Source organism: Lissotriton helveticus (assembly GCF_964261635.1).
Source record: "Lissotriton helveticus chromosome 1_1 unlocalized genomic scaffold, aLisHel1.1 SUPER_1_unloc_36, whole genome shotgun sequence".
NCBI lineage: Eukaryota > Metazoa > Chordata > Amphibia > Caudata > Salamandridae > Lissotriton > Lissotriton helveticus.
Window position 1 is genome coordinate 325,335 of NW_027611677.1, and position 12,173 is coordinate 337,507.

Here is a 12,173-nt window from a genome sequence, read left to right on the forward strand (position 1 = left end):
TTTTTGCACATGGGAGGAGAAAACATATACTCTACAAATAGCAGAAATAATTCTATATTATCAAGCACAATTGCCACCAAGAAATTGTGGCTCCCATTAAATGCCTGCCTTCAAGCTCCGCCTCTAACCCCGCCCACAATTGCTCCTCCTCCATCCCTTGCTTAAATTGATGAGCACCTGCACGTATTTTTTCCCATTTAAAGCACTGGGGTGACTCACATGTAAGAATAGGAAAGGTTAGGGCCTGGCAAGTGGGTGCACTTGCCAGGTCGACTTGGCAGTACTAGACTGCACACAGCCACTGCAATGGTAGGCCTGAGACCCTTTTGCAAGGCTGCATGTGTGGGTAGCACAATCAGTGCTGCAAGCCCACTAGCAGCATTTGGTTTACAGGCCCTGGGCACACACAGTGCACTGTACTAGGGACTTAACAGTAAACCAAATATGGAAACACTAATCCATGATAACAATTTACAGAGGGAGCACTTGCACTTTGGCACTGAGCAGCAGTGGCAAAGTACCCAAAGCATCCAGACCAGCAAAAATGAAATCCAACACACATTAAAACACAGGAGGCAACAGCAAAAAATGGAATGGAGACCCATGCCAAGGCTGCCAGCTCTAACAATCCCCCTTTCCATTTTCAAGCTTACACCTAATCTGAGCCATGGTATATCCTCTAGGCACTACCTTGAATGCTTCCCAAACTTTAACTTCTGAGGAGATAGAGCCCGAAATAATGTCAAAATAATCTATGATCTTATCCCACAGATGTTTCACAAGAGTATTATCCAATAGCCACCATCCATTCAAGCACCGTATTCCAGCTGAGTGTTCATGTATGTGCTTCACAGAGCTCACATTTTTGAAGTTCCTAGGAGCTAAAACAAAGTAGACTATTGATGACCCTACAGGAAGTGATGTCACCTAACATTTGACGTTAATATTGTCAGAGGATGAGATATTAGTGATATTATAGGAATGATGAGTACACAGCTAACATCTAAAAAATTAATACAGACATCCAAATTTACATTACACCGAATGCATAATCTGTTCAGTCGTCAAGGTGAAATATTGAAAATGTACTGTTATCAAAATGTAGGCCAGTGGGTTTGCTGAACTCTATGAAATGAATAGTATCTCCCTCTTTGACTGTAAGCGGCTACTCTGCACATAGTAGAAGTATGAGCAAAGTCACATATGGAATTCTAGTTCTGGGCTCCCCCTTCTCCGGGTTATAAGATTCAGCAAGGTTTGAGTGAGACTTCAGCACAACCTCTAAATGTGTGAGTGTCACTCATGATGAGTGAGACTTGAAGGCTCTGATGTGTGTGTGTGTGTTGTATCTGATGTCACTGAAGAGGCAACAAATGCAACTTGCCTGACACTGCTACGTAGCCCTCCTGCACCCGCACATTGATGGTGTGTGGATGAGGAATGACTTATGATAGGAGAGAGGGTTACCACCTGGCCGGTCTTTTAGTGGCATGGCCTGTATTTTAATGTTCCGACGAGTACAAAAGTAGGAAGATTAGTTAAAGCTGGTATGTTTTCCTCTAATCAGTGCAAACTTAAAATATCAAATATAAGCAGAAATCACTTTAAAATGTGATCTAGAGCTGCCTTAACGAATCATGACTGATAGTTAAAGTAAACAAAGACAGCAAAGCCATTTTAAAAATCAATAGAAATACTTTTATACAAAGTCTTATTGAAAAATAATATCCGGGCCGTTGCAAAATCTTAAAACATGACCAAAGGTGGTAACTCTAATAAGAGCCTGTATGTAGGAGTCTAACATTGTTAGTGATGGAATACCTTCTCCTTCCTCAGACCCGGCACCGGTCACTCACTGCCATGACACCATCCACTGAGGGAGAAATCTGTGAGAGTCAAACCCGATTGTTCTGTCTTATGAATTTATTGAGACTGCAATCTACTTTTTTCTTTATTTTATATGTGAACCTTTGAAGGGAGGGAGTGAGCAGGTAAACAATGCAGAGAAATGCAAAACTTAATTTGGAATGCTGTTTGAATATACACAGCCCTACCAAATATAAAGAATTACCCACAGAAACAGGGAGATTAGAAAAACGCTGTCCAGTTTAATTCTGGCAGTTTCAACATTTTGATATATTTAATGAAATAGAGACTGTCATTTCCAATTGACTAGAGGCGGAGGTTCCGTCAGCGGCCACCAGAGGGCGCTCCTCGCCTGCTGATGAAACCACTGAGCTGCACATTAGGAGAAAGGGAGAAGGGTTTCCTCTTCCGGGTCAGCAGTGGCAGAGACAGCACCAGTAGCGGCGGTGACATCACTCCCAGCCTCTCCTCGTGTGTGCAGCCTGCAGCAGATGAGGAAGGAGCCCTGTCTGTCTGTGCAGCTACCATCATCTGCAGACCCCCTCAAACCCCAGACCTGCCCCTGCCCCCTCAGCCCCCAGATCTGCCCCCCCCCAGACCCAGGGGGAGGAGCGAGCCTGGACATGTCTGCACAGGTCTCTGCTCAGGTAGGAGATTGTCAGCACCTTCTGCTGTGTTTGTAGAAATAAACTGAATAATCCTGGAGGGAATCTCTGCAGGAGCCGGGCTGAGCTGGGCCCTTCTATCCGGGGCCCCTGGGGGCTTCCCTTCCGGCCTGGGGTGTTTGTGGACATCATTGCCATTAAAGAGGGGATCTGTGCACTGCATCCTACTGCACTGTGAGGAATCTGTGTAGGTCTCTGCTCAGGAAGGAGATTGTCAGCACCTTCTATTGTGTTTGTAGAAATAGGCTGAATAATCTTGGAGGGAATCTCTGCAGGAGCCGGGCTGAGCTGGGCCCTTCTATCTGGGGGCCCCTGGGGGGGCTGAGCTGGGCTCTTCTATCCGGGGTACCTGGGGCTGAGCTGGGCTCCTCTATCCGGGGCCTCTGGGGCTGAGCTGGGCTCTTCTATCCGGGGGCTCCAGGGGTGAGCTGGGCTCTTCTATCTGGGGGCCCCTGGGGCTGAGCTGGGCTCTTCTATCCGGGGGCCCCTGGGCTGAACTGGGCTCTTCTATCCGGGGGCCCGGAGGGGGGGGCTGTGCTCTTCTATCAGGGAGCGCCTGGGGGGGCTTTACTTCCAACTCTGGAGGTGTTTGTGGGCATCATTTGTGTTAAAAAGGGGATCTGTGTGCTGCATCTTACTGCACTATGAGGAATCTTTACACTCTGTACTGCATCTTTCTGCACTGTGAGTAATTTGTGCACTACACTGTATCTATCTTACTACACTGTAAGGTATCTTTGTCACTGCACTGCATCTTATGGAACTATGAAAAATCACTGCCAGGAGCTCGACTGAGCTGGGCTCATCTATCTTGCGACGTTTTGGGGAGAGGCGAGAGGGGGTGTCCCTTCTTGCCCTGGTGGTTTTTGTGGTCATAATTTTTTTAGGTCTCGCCTGTCAATGCGCATGCGCATTGAGCTTGCGAGACTATAGGGGCTTAAACAGACTTTAACCAACTTGCGATTCCGTGGCGATTCCTTGCAGTGCCTGTCAAATTTAAGCTCAATGCGCAAGCGCATTGACATTAAAAGCGTGTGCACATGAAAGCGACAAGGCTCCCTCCCACGGCTATCACCACCCCCAGCCGCCAGCACCTCCCCTTGCTCTCCCCGCACACAGCCAGGCTCGCATTGCTCCTCCCCCTCCCCAGCCGCCAGCACCTCCCCTCTCTCTCCCTGCACACAGCCATGCTCACATTTCTCCTCCCCCTCCCCAGCCGCCAGCACCTCCCCTCTCTCTCCCTGCAGTTTCACGGCCGTGTCTCGTCTTAAACCCGCAACTCCACGACTCCAAGCGCCACCGCCTCAGCCTGCACAACTCGAGATAACCGGCCATTTAAAAAAAAAAATCGCCAGCCTTCGCCATCTGTTCCCCAGCCCCCAGCCGCCATCACCTCCCCCCGTACACAGACAGGCTCGAATTTTTCCTCCCCCTCCCCAGCCGCCAGCACCTCCCCTCTCTCTCCCTGCACAACCACTACCAACAGAGGGAGGGGGTGGGACCAGGCATCCCACCCCCTCCCTCTCCAGCACGCGCCGCGCTCTCCCTCTGTTGCCACACGCATTACACTTAGTAGGCAGACCACCCCCTCCTCCCTATGCTCGCTCGAGTTGCAGGCAGCCCATCTCCTCCCTCTCCATACTGAGTGGATTTCAGTGACAATTGTTTTATCACTCGGAGTTGTTTTGTTCAAATTTCCACTGAAATCTAAGCAAATCACCAGCTATGGACAGCTATGGACGCCAAAAACAAAAAAAACCCACCCATGTTCTATCTACACCAATCTTAATGGTGGCGCTTTACTAAATTACAACTTCGCTAAGTGTAGAACATACTCATAGCAGAACAAAAACAACACTATTCTGACCGATGGTGCCGCAAAATACATACAATGTTACAGACTCACAAAACAAACAGAACACTAACGGCAATCACTTATAATAACAAACAAATAATCACTGATGAAAGCAAATCCACTCATGTAATGGAAAATTGAGCACATAATGATTGCAAGAGGCAGGCAGCAGCAGGCCCATCACAATACTTTTGATTGAAAAAAAATCCATCTGTTTCGAGAAAAACAAAATGATTTGCTGTGATACGGCGAGCAGCGCTGTGTGTTGAGAACATCCACAAAACATGAGCTCTCACTTACATCTTCGAAAGTAAACTTTGCAAAAACTGACCAAGCATTGACGTCCTCTATTGACTCTGTTACAAAAGCTGGGGTTTTGATATGCATACAGGAGCAGACTGGAGGAACCAAATATCACTCCGGACAGCAAGTGCAATGCTTGACATATGAGTGCAGCCTTTATATGATTGTATTCGTAGCACTGTGGGGTCATTGTGTGGAAGTATAAGCACCCACAATACAAGTCCAAAGCTACAACAACTCAGCATTAAAACAAAAAGCGTTTGCATTATTGCACTTGCTGCTGCCGTCATCCAGAGGCTGGAATCCACGCACAAGCCCTGGAGTAAGGCCCAGAGTTAGCGTATTCTCCATCATGTACAACCTTGAAATGTACCTCTTACAGTAGTTGAATGATACAGCAAGTCCACACGCACACGCACTCTCTCTCACCCACCCACGCACACGCACTCTCTCTCACCCGCACACGCACTCTCTCTCACACGCCCTCGCACACTCTCTCTCACGCCCACGCACACTCTCAAACGCCCACGCACACTCTCTCTCACACGCCCACGCACACTCTCTCTCACACGCCCACGCACACTCTCTCTCACATGCCCACAAACCACCACCACCCACACACCACAGCCGCCCATACACCACAGCCGCCCACACACCACAGCCGCCCACACACCACAGTTTGGGGTCCAGCATACGACTGTCAGGCATCCGCTTCAAAACATGTATGTTTGCTATAGACATGGGCAGGAAGAAAAGCAGATGAGGCAACAAGTACTATCAAAAAGGTTTTTATGGAAAGAAAGTGTGCAGCCAAAAAAAAATCAAAACACCCATGTTCTATCTCCACCAATCTTAATGGTGGCGCTTTACTAAATTGCAACTTCGCTAAGTGTAGAACATAGACATAGCAGAACAAAAACAACACTATTCTGACCGATGGTGCCGCAAAATACATACACATACAACACTCACCCTCAAACTCTCAGCCTCACTCACCAACACCTATCATCACACACTCTCACACCCCCTTACCCTCACCCCCTCATCCTCACACACCCTCACAACACTCACTGTCACCCTCAATCACCCTCACACACCAGCACACACCCTCACACCCCCGGACCCTCACATCCACTCACCCTCACACTCACACCGTCCAAGTCCACCCTCCAACTACACCCTATAACTACAATACCACCCTACAACTCTACCCTCCAACTACAACTCCACCCTCCAACTCCACACATAAATAGCGTTAGGCAACATTTATTTTAATAAGTAAAAATCGGATTACACACTTGTAGCTATTCAAATATAAAAACTTAATGCATCGCGAGGACAGTGCAGAAATTAATACACAAAAATGCAGAAAGAGATTGTAAAATAAATCATTTTTTTACCAAAAAACATAAATGCACACAAAATAGGGAAACATCTGAATACACTGCAAATAATACAACAATTTAAAAGTGGGTAAAGCCATCTAAAGGACACAAATTCACAACAGAAAGCACTTACTAAAGTAAGGGAAAATAAACCATTAAACAATGCCGGAAAAAAACCAAAACACAAACAAAGTGCGTAATCACAAAAGCACGAGACTTCACAGCCTAATTGCAATTCTTCCAAAACTACAATAAAGTATTCCACTCAAAGTAACCAATAAAATTCTAAACAATTAATAAAGGTGGCTTCATACGTATACTTGACCATTAATTAACATACATAGTACTTTAAAGTCATTCAAATGGTATTGAAAACATAACATTTCTTTTTGATAAAAAAATACAGGTTTTGAAAAGTATAAGCTTACACTCCATAAGTATTGCTTTAAAATGTTATAGTACTTACAAAAACATACATAAGGAATTGGTGCTCAAAAGCAGCAAAAACATGTAGGTTTCAAAATATACAGCAAATATAGCTTTTACGTACCAGTACAATAAATAGAAATATTTAAAGGTGGGCGAAATTCAGAAAGTATACGGAAAATAAAACAACAAAGAAAACATAAATACAATTTAATCAACACCAAAACACAAGGAACAATAAAAAAAAAAAGTACCGTCTAAATAACACATTGTCAACTAAACAAATATAGCAACATGTAGAAAGAGTACATCCCAAAACTTTTTCTTTATAACATACATTACATAAAAGTAAGCAAAAATACATTAACTAAGGGAAATTAGAAACATTCCATAAAAGTACAATAGGTACATACACAAGCCAAGTACGATCGCAAAGTTAATTCTTTAAAAAACATTACTAAACATTACAAAACGTAATAAATATATATATAGTAAAGAAACACTAGGTAAACAACACAAAAAAATGATTAGATTGACAACTTACCTGTCAAACGACGCGGCTACAACGCGGGAAGCACGACGCGCCTTAGACATACGCCTGTTCCTGAAGATCTGGAAGTTTCCCAATTAACGTGACGCAATTGCAAGGCTACGTAAGAAAACGTTGCAATTTGATTGGACGGAATACACGTCAATCAAAATCCAAGGTAAATCGGCAAAATAAACTAGAACGCTAACCTAAATAACATAGGTAGCGTTATGGCACAGGGTAGCGTCCGCAATTTTTACGCAGGAACAAAAAAAAAAGGGAAAAGTAACTAATTCTAGGACTATGCAAAATTCCGTAATCAAAACGCACACACATACAAACTCACACTGCCACACACACACAAGCTCACAACAACACAACAACACACACACATACAACACACTTAGTCACCCCCACACACTCACCCTCACACCCTCACTCACCCTCACACAATTACCATCACACCCCATCTCTCACCATCACACCATCACCCTCACACCCCATCACCCTCACACCCCATCACCCTCACACCCCATCACCCTCACACACCACTCACCCTCACACACCACTCACCCTCACACACCATCAATCACTCACACAATAACCATCACACACAACCACTTACCCTCACCCAATTACCCTCACACACCATCACTCACCATCACCCCATCACCCTCACACCCCATCACCCTCACACCCCATCACCCTCACACACCTCACTCAATGCTACAGCACCACTCAACACCATGGCAACACTCAACGCAACAGAACCACTCAATGCCACAGCATCACTCAGCACCACAAAATGCCACAACACACCACAACGCCACTGCACCACTCAACGCCACAGCACCACTCAATGCACAGCATCCATCAACGCCCCAAAAAAAAACAGCGTCACTCAACGTCACAGAAACAATCATCAGCATCAATAGTTCAAATATGTTTTGCCAATGTTACAAAAAATATTCAAAATGTCAAACTAAATCTTAAAAATGCACTTCTGTTCTTGGATTTTCGCCACAATAAAATAAACAAAATTTTCACTAAATATATTTAATAAAGTTTAAGCTAATAGTAATATAAAATAACATGCATTTTTTTTACGTATTAATTATTAATTTTTTTAAAAACCATTGATTTTTTTGATATCAATACATAAAAGTCACGTGCATACTAAACATGTTGCTTTACAAATGCTAGAGGTGTCACATTTACAAAAATTATAACTATTGCCTTTGTAAAGAAGAAAGCTATTAATTTAGCTATTTACAAAAAAAAACATACATAAAAAAATAAAAATAAAATAAAAACTATAGCTCTAACTTTCCTACTGCGAGACCTATTGCATTTCCAATGCTTGTTTAAGGGGGAGTCTATGCACACTGCACTGCATCTTGAGGAAAGCTGATGTGCACAGACTGCACTGCTTTTTATAACACTGTGAGTGGTATTTAAAATAAAAGAGGAAATCTGTGCCTCCTCTGCCTTTTACTATTCTGTGAAGGATGCTTAGAGCCCATCTGTGGTCTGCACTTCCTTCTACTACACTTAGGGGCACACAGCGCAGCTCAGCAAGTGACCTAGCTATGCTGCGTGATAGGGAAGGGCAGGAAGGCGCTGCATCTAACATTCTACAGTGCAGTCCTGTCTTTTCCCTGCGCTGGCGCACAATGTTCTCCTAGCGTCAAAGCAGGCAACCTTGCACCATGGTGCAAGTGTGTGTGCATTGTAAACCGGATTGTTTTTGTGCAAGAAGAGTTGCGTCGCTCTTGCGCTTCATTGAGTGGCTCAAGGGCGGCCCCTAAGTGCGGTATTTTCAGAAGCGATGACCTGTGCGCGTTGCTTCGTTCTCTACTACATCACGAGGGGCGTTTACAGAAGAGGAAGTCTGGGCCCTGCACTAGAAGCAGTGTTAGGACTACAGGAGGAAATCTATTTTACAGCACAATGAGGGGTGGTTACAAAAGAGTAGATCTGTGCACTCTGCACTGCAGTTCACTGACACTTTGAGGTGCCTTTACAGCGAGAATCTGCCAGTACTGCATTGCTTTTACCTATACTATGAGGGGCAGTGCCAGGAGGAAAGCTGTGTGCAGTGCACCGCTGTGTATTACACTACCAGGGACATTTACGGAGGAAACACAATGAGGGGTGTTTACAAAAGAGGAAATCTGTGTCCAAAGCACTGCTTTTCACTATATTATAAGGGGTAGCTATCGATCTGTAAAGTGCATGGATGTTTACGTACACTTCGAGAAGTGTTTAAAGTACAGAATATATATGTGCTGCTTTTTACTCACACTACGAGGGGCATTTAATGTGGGAACATTTATAAACTGCACCACTTATTACTGACACCCATGGGTTTTAATTAAAGAAGGGAATCTGTGCATATTGCACTGCATTTTACTGTCACTGTAAGGATTGCAGAGGTCAACATTGCTACTCTGCACGACTTTTTACTTTACTTCCCTTCGAGGAGGCATTTGCAGAAGTAATATTTCCACCTGGCGCTGCTTTTTACTGGCAGTGGAAGGGAATTCAAGGACATGAATAATCTCGTTAGATCTAGATTCATTCTGATATCCAGTATTTCTGTTACACAGACTATTACCAACTGAGAGTTTCTGGAGATTCACTTTGCATATATTCCCTTCTAAAAACACTAGGCTGGTTAGCTATATTCCCACCAAAGGTTTCCAGACTCACTGGTGCTGAATGCTTCAATCTGTGGGACTCAGAACCTCATTTATCTTGTGAACGTCTGAAGAGGACACTTGATTAGTCCCTACATAAGGGTCAGTCTCTGTGCACGTGGCATGCTTCAGAAAGCAGCCCCATGTAGCTTCCCTGATGGGCCCCTTGTTGTTTACTGGATGTCTGGCATAGGGGTGGAATACACATTCATCCTGCTGGAGCCTGTTCCATCCCATTTGTCTCCACGTCAGAGCAGGAAGCCGGCGAATGCTGCAAATTACAAAAAAGCTCCCTTGCTGATTGGAGACTGGTTGAAAGGCACATTCAAGAAAGGTCCTCTGGTTTGGCTTATGGTAGAATCCTGCCTGTTGCACCTCGTGTGACGATGGAAGAGGGTGTGAAGGACATCATTTCACAGAAGAGCTCAGATCGGCCAGTTCAGTGCTTGGTATCCGAAGAACCCATTTGAGCCCAGAGCAGAGGCATCCTTTATGACCCAGTGAACCTGTGCCATGTCCCACCTAATGCCCGTCACAGTAGAGTCCATAAGACCTACAGTCGTGGAGCAGAATCCTTGTTGGCTTAAACTATGTAAAGAGACCATGACTTGGTTTGAATCTGTACCTGTAATATACAGAGCTAGCTTCTGCACCGGAAATGACATTGTTTGCGTCAGATCCTCCTAGTGCCTGGCCTGTGTTACTGCATTGTTTGCGTCATAGTCTCTTCATGCCTGGGCTGTGTTATTGCATTGTTTGCATCAGATTCTCCTAGTGCCTGCTGTGTCACTGAATTGTTTGCATCAGATTCTCATCGTGCCTGACCTGTGTTATTGCATTGTTTGCATAAGATTGTCCTTGTGCCTGGCCTGTGTTATTACATTGTCTGCATCAGATTCTCCTCGTGCCTGGCCTGTGTTATTGTATTGTTTCCGTCAGTTTCTCCTAGTGCCTGGCCTGTGTTATTGCATTGTTTGCATCAGATTCTCCTAGTGCCTGGCTTGTGTTATTAAATTGTTTGCATCAGATTCTCCTCGTGCCTGGCCTGTGTTATTGCATTGTTTGCGTCAGATTCTCCTAGTGCCTGGCCTGTGTTATTACATTGTTTGCATCAGATTCTCCTCTTGCCTGGTCTGTGTTATTACATTGTTTGCGTTGGATCCTCTTAGTGCCTGGTCTGTGTTATTGCATTGTTTACATCAGATTCACCCAGTACCTGCCCTGTGTTATTGCATTGTTTGCGTCAGATTCTCCTAGTGCCTGGCATGTGTTATTGCATTGTTTGCATCAGATTCTTCTCGTGCCTGGTCTGTGTTATTGCATTGTTTGCATCAGATTCTTCTTGTGCCTGGTCTGTGTTATTGCATTGTTTGCGTCAGATTCTCCTCGTGCTTGGGCTGTGTTATTGCATTGTTTACATCAGATTCTCCTAGTGCCTGGCCTGTGTTATTGCATTGTTTGCATCAGATTCTCCTCGTGCTTGGCCTGTGTTATTGCATTGTTTGCGTCAGATTCTCCTAGTGCCTGGCCTGTGTTATTACATTGTTTGCATCAGATTCTCCTTGTGCCTGGCCTGTGTTATTGCATTGTTTGCATCAGATTCTCCTAGTGCCTGGCCTGTGTTATTACATTGTTTGCATCAGATTCTCCTCGTGCCTGGCCAGTGTTATTACATTGTTTGCGTCAGATCCTCTTAGTGCCTGGTCTGTGTTATTGCATTGTTTATATCAGATTCACCCAGTACCTGGCCTGTGTTATTGCATTGTTTGCTTCAGATTCTCCTAGTGCCTGGCCTCTGTTATTGCATTGTTTGCGTCAGATTCTCATTGTGCCTGGCCTGTGTTATTGCATTGTTTGCATCAAATTCTCATTGTGCCTTGCCTGTGTTATTGCATTGTTTGCGTCAGATTCTCCTAGTGCCTGGCCTGTGTTATTGCATTGTTTGCGTCAGATTCTCATTGTGCCTGGCCTGTGTTATTGCATTGTTCGCATCAGATTCTCATCGTGCCTGGCCTGTGTTATTGCATTAGTTAATTACAAGCACAGGTGCACCATGAAATGAACAGGTTATCAATGAAAATTTTACAAATGTGAATGTCCAGAAAGTCCGTTTTGTTTAGATGATTTATTTTTCAATAAAGTGAGAATAGGACAGCTGACGCGTTTCGTCCCTGCCGGGACTTCTTCAGGGCAAGAAATAAATCAATGTCCAGGATAAGGTGTCGAAATCAGTTGGGTTGCAGACAGCTCTGTCAATCTCTATTTTCAATAACAATGGTGAGTATCCACGTGAATATTCATGAAGCAAATCAGTCACTAAGTCTCTTGTGTGCGCGGAGTCTTGGCAAAGGTACTATAGATACGCTATCAACGTTAATCAGAGGAAATGGTTTAACATCCAATTATCTCATCAGAATAAATATATGGTGCACCAACAATACGATG

At 44.6% G+C, this 12,173-nt stretch overlaps 1 protein-coding gene across 2 annotated transcripts in view; it reads left to right on the top strand.

Moving 5' to 3' along the window:
* Positions 1–2,337: 2,337 nt before the first annotated feature.
* Positions 2,338–12,173, top strand: part of LOC144805966 (uncharacterized) — a 72,674-nt gene continuing 62,838 nt past the window's right edge. For both annotated transcript variants that reach the window (XM_078672428.1, XM_078672427.1), the window contains exon 1: positions 2,338–2,513. The gene's annotated coding sequence lies outside the window, so the exon portion shown is untranslated. The remainder of the gene's footprint in view (positions 2,514–12,173) is intronic.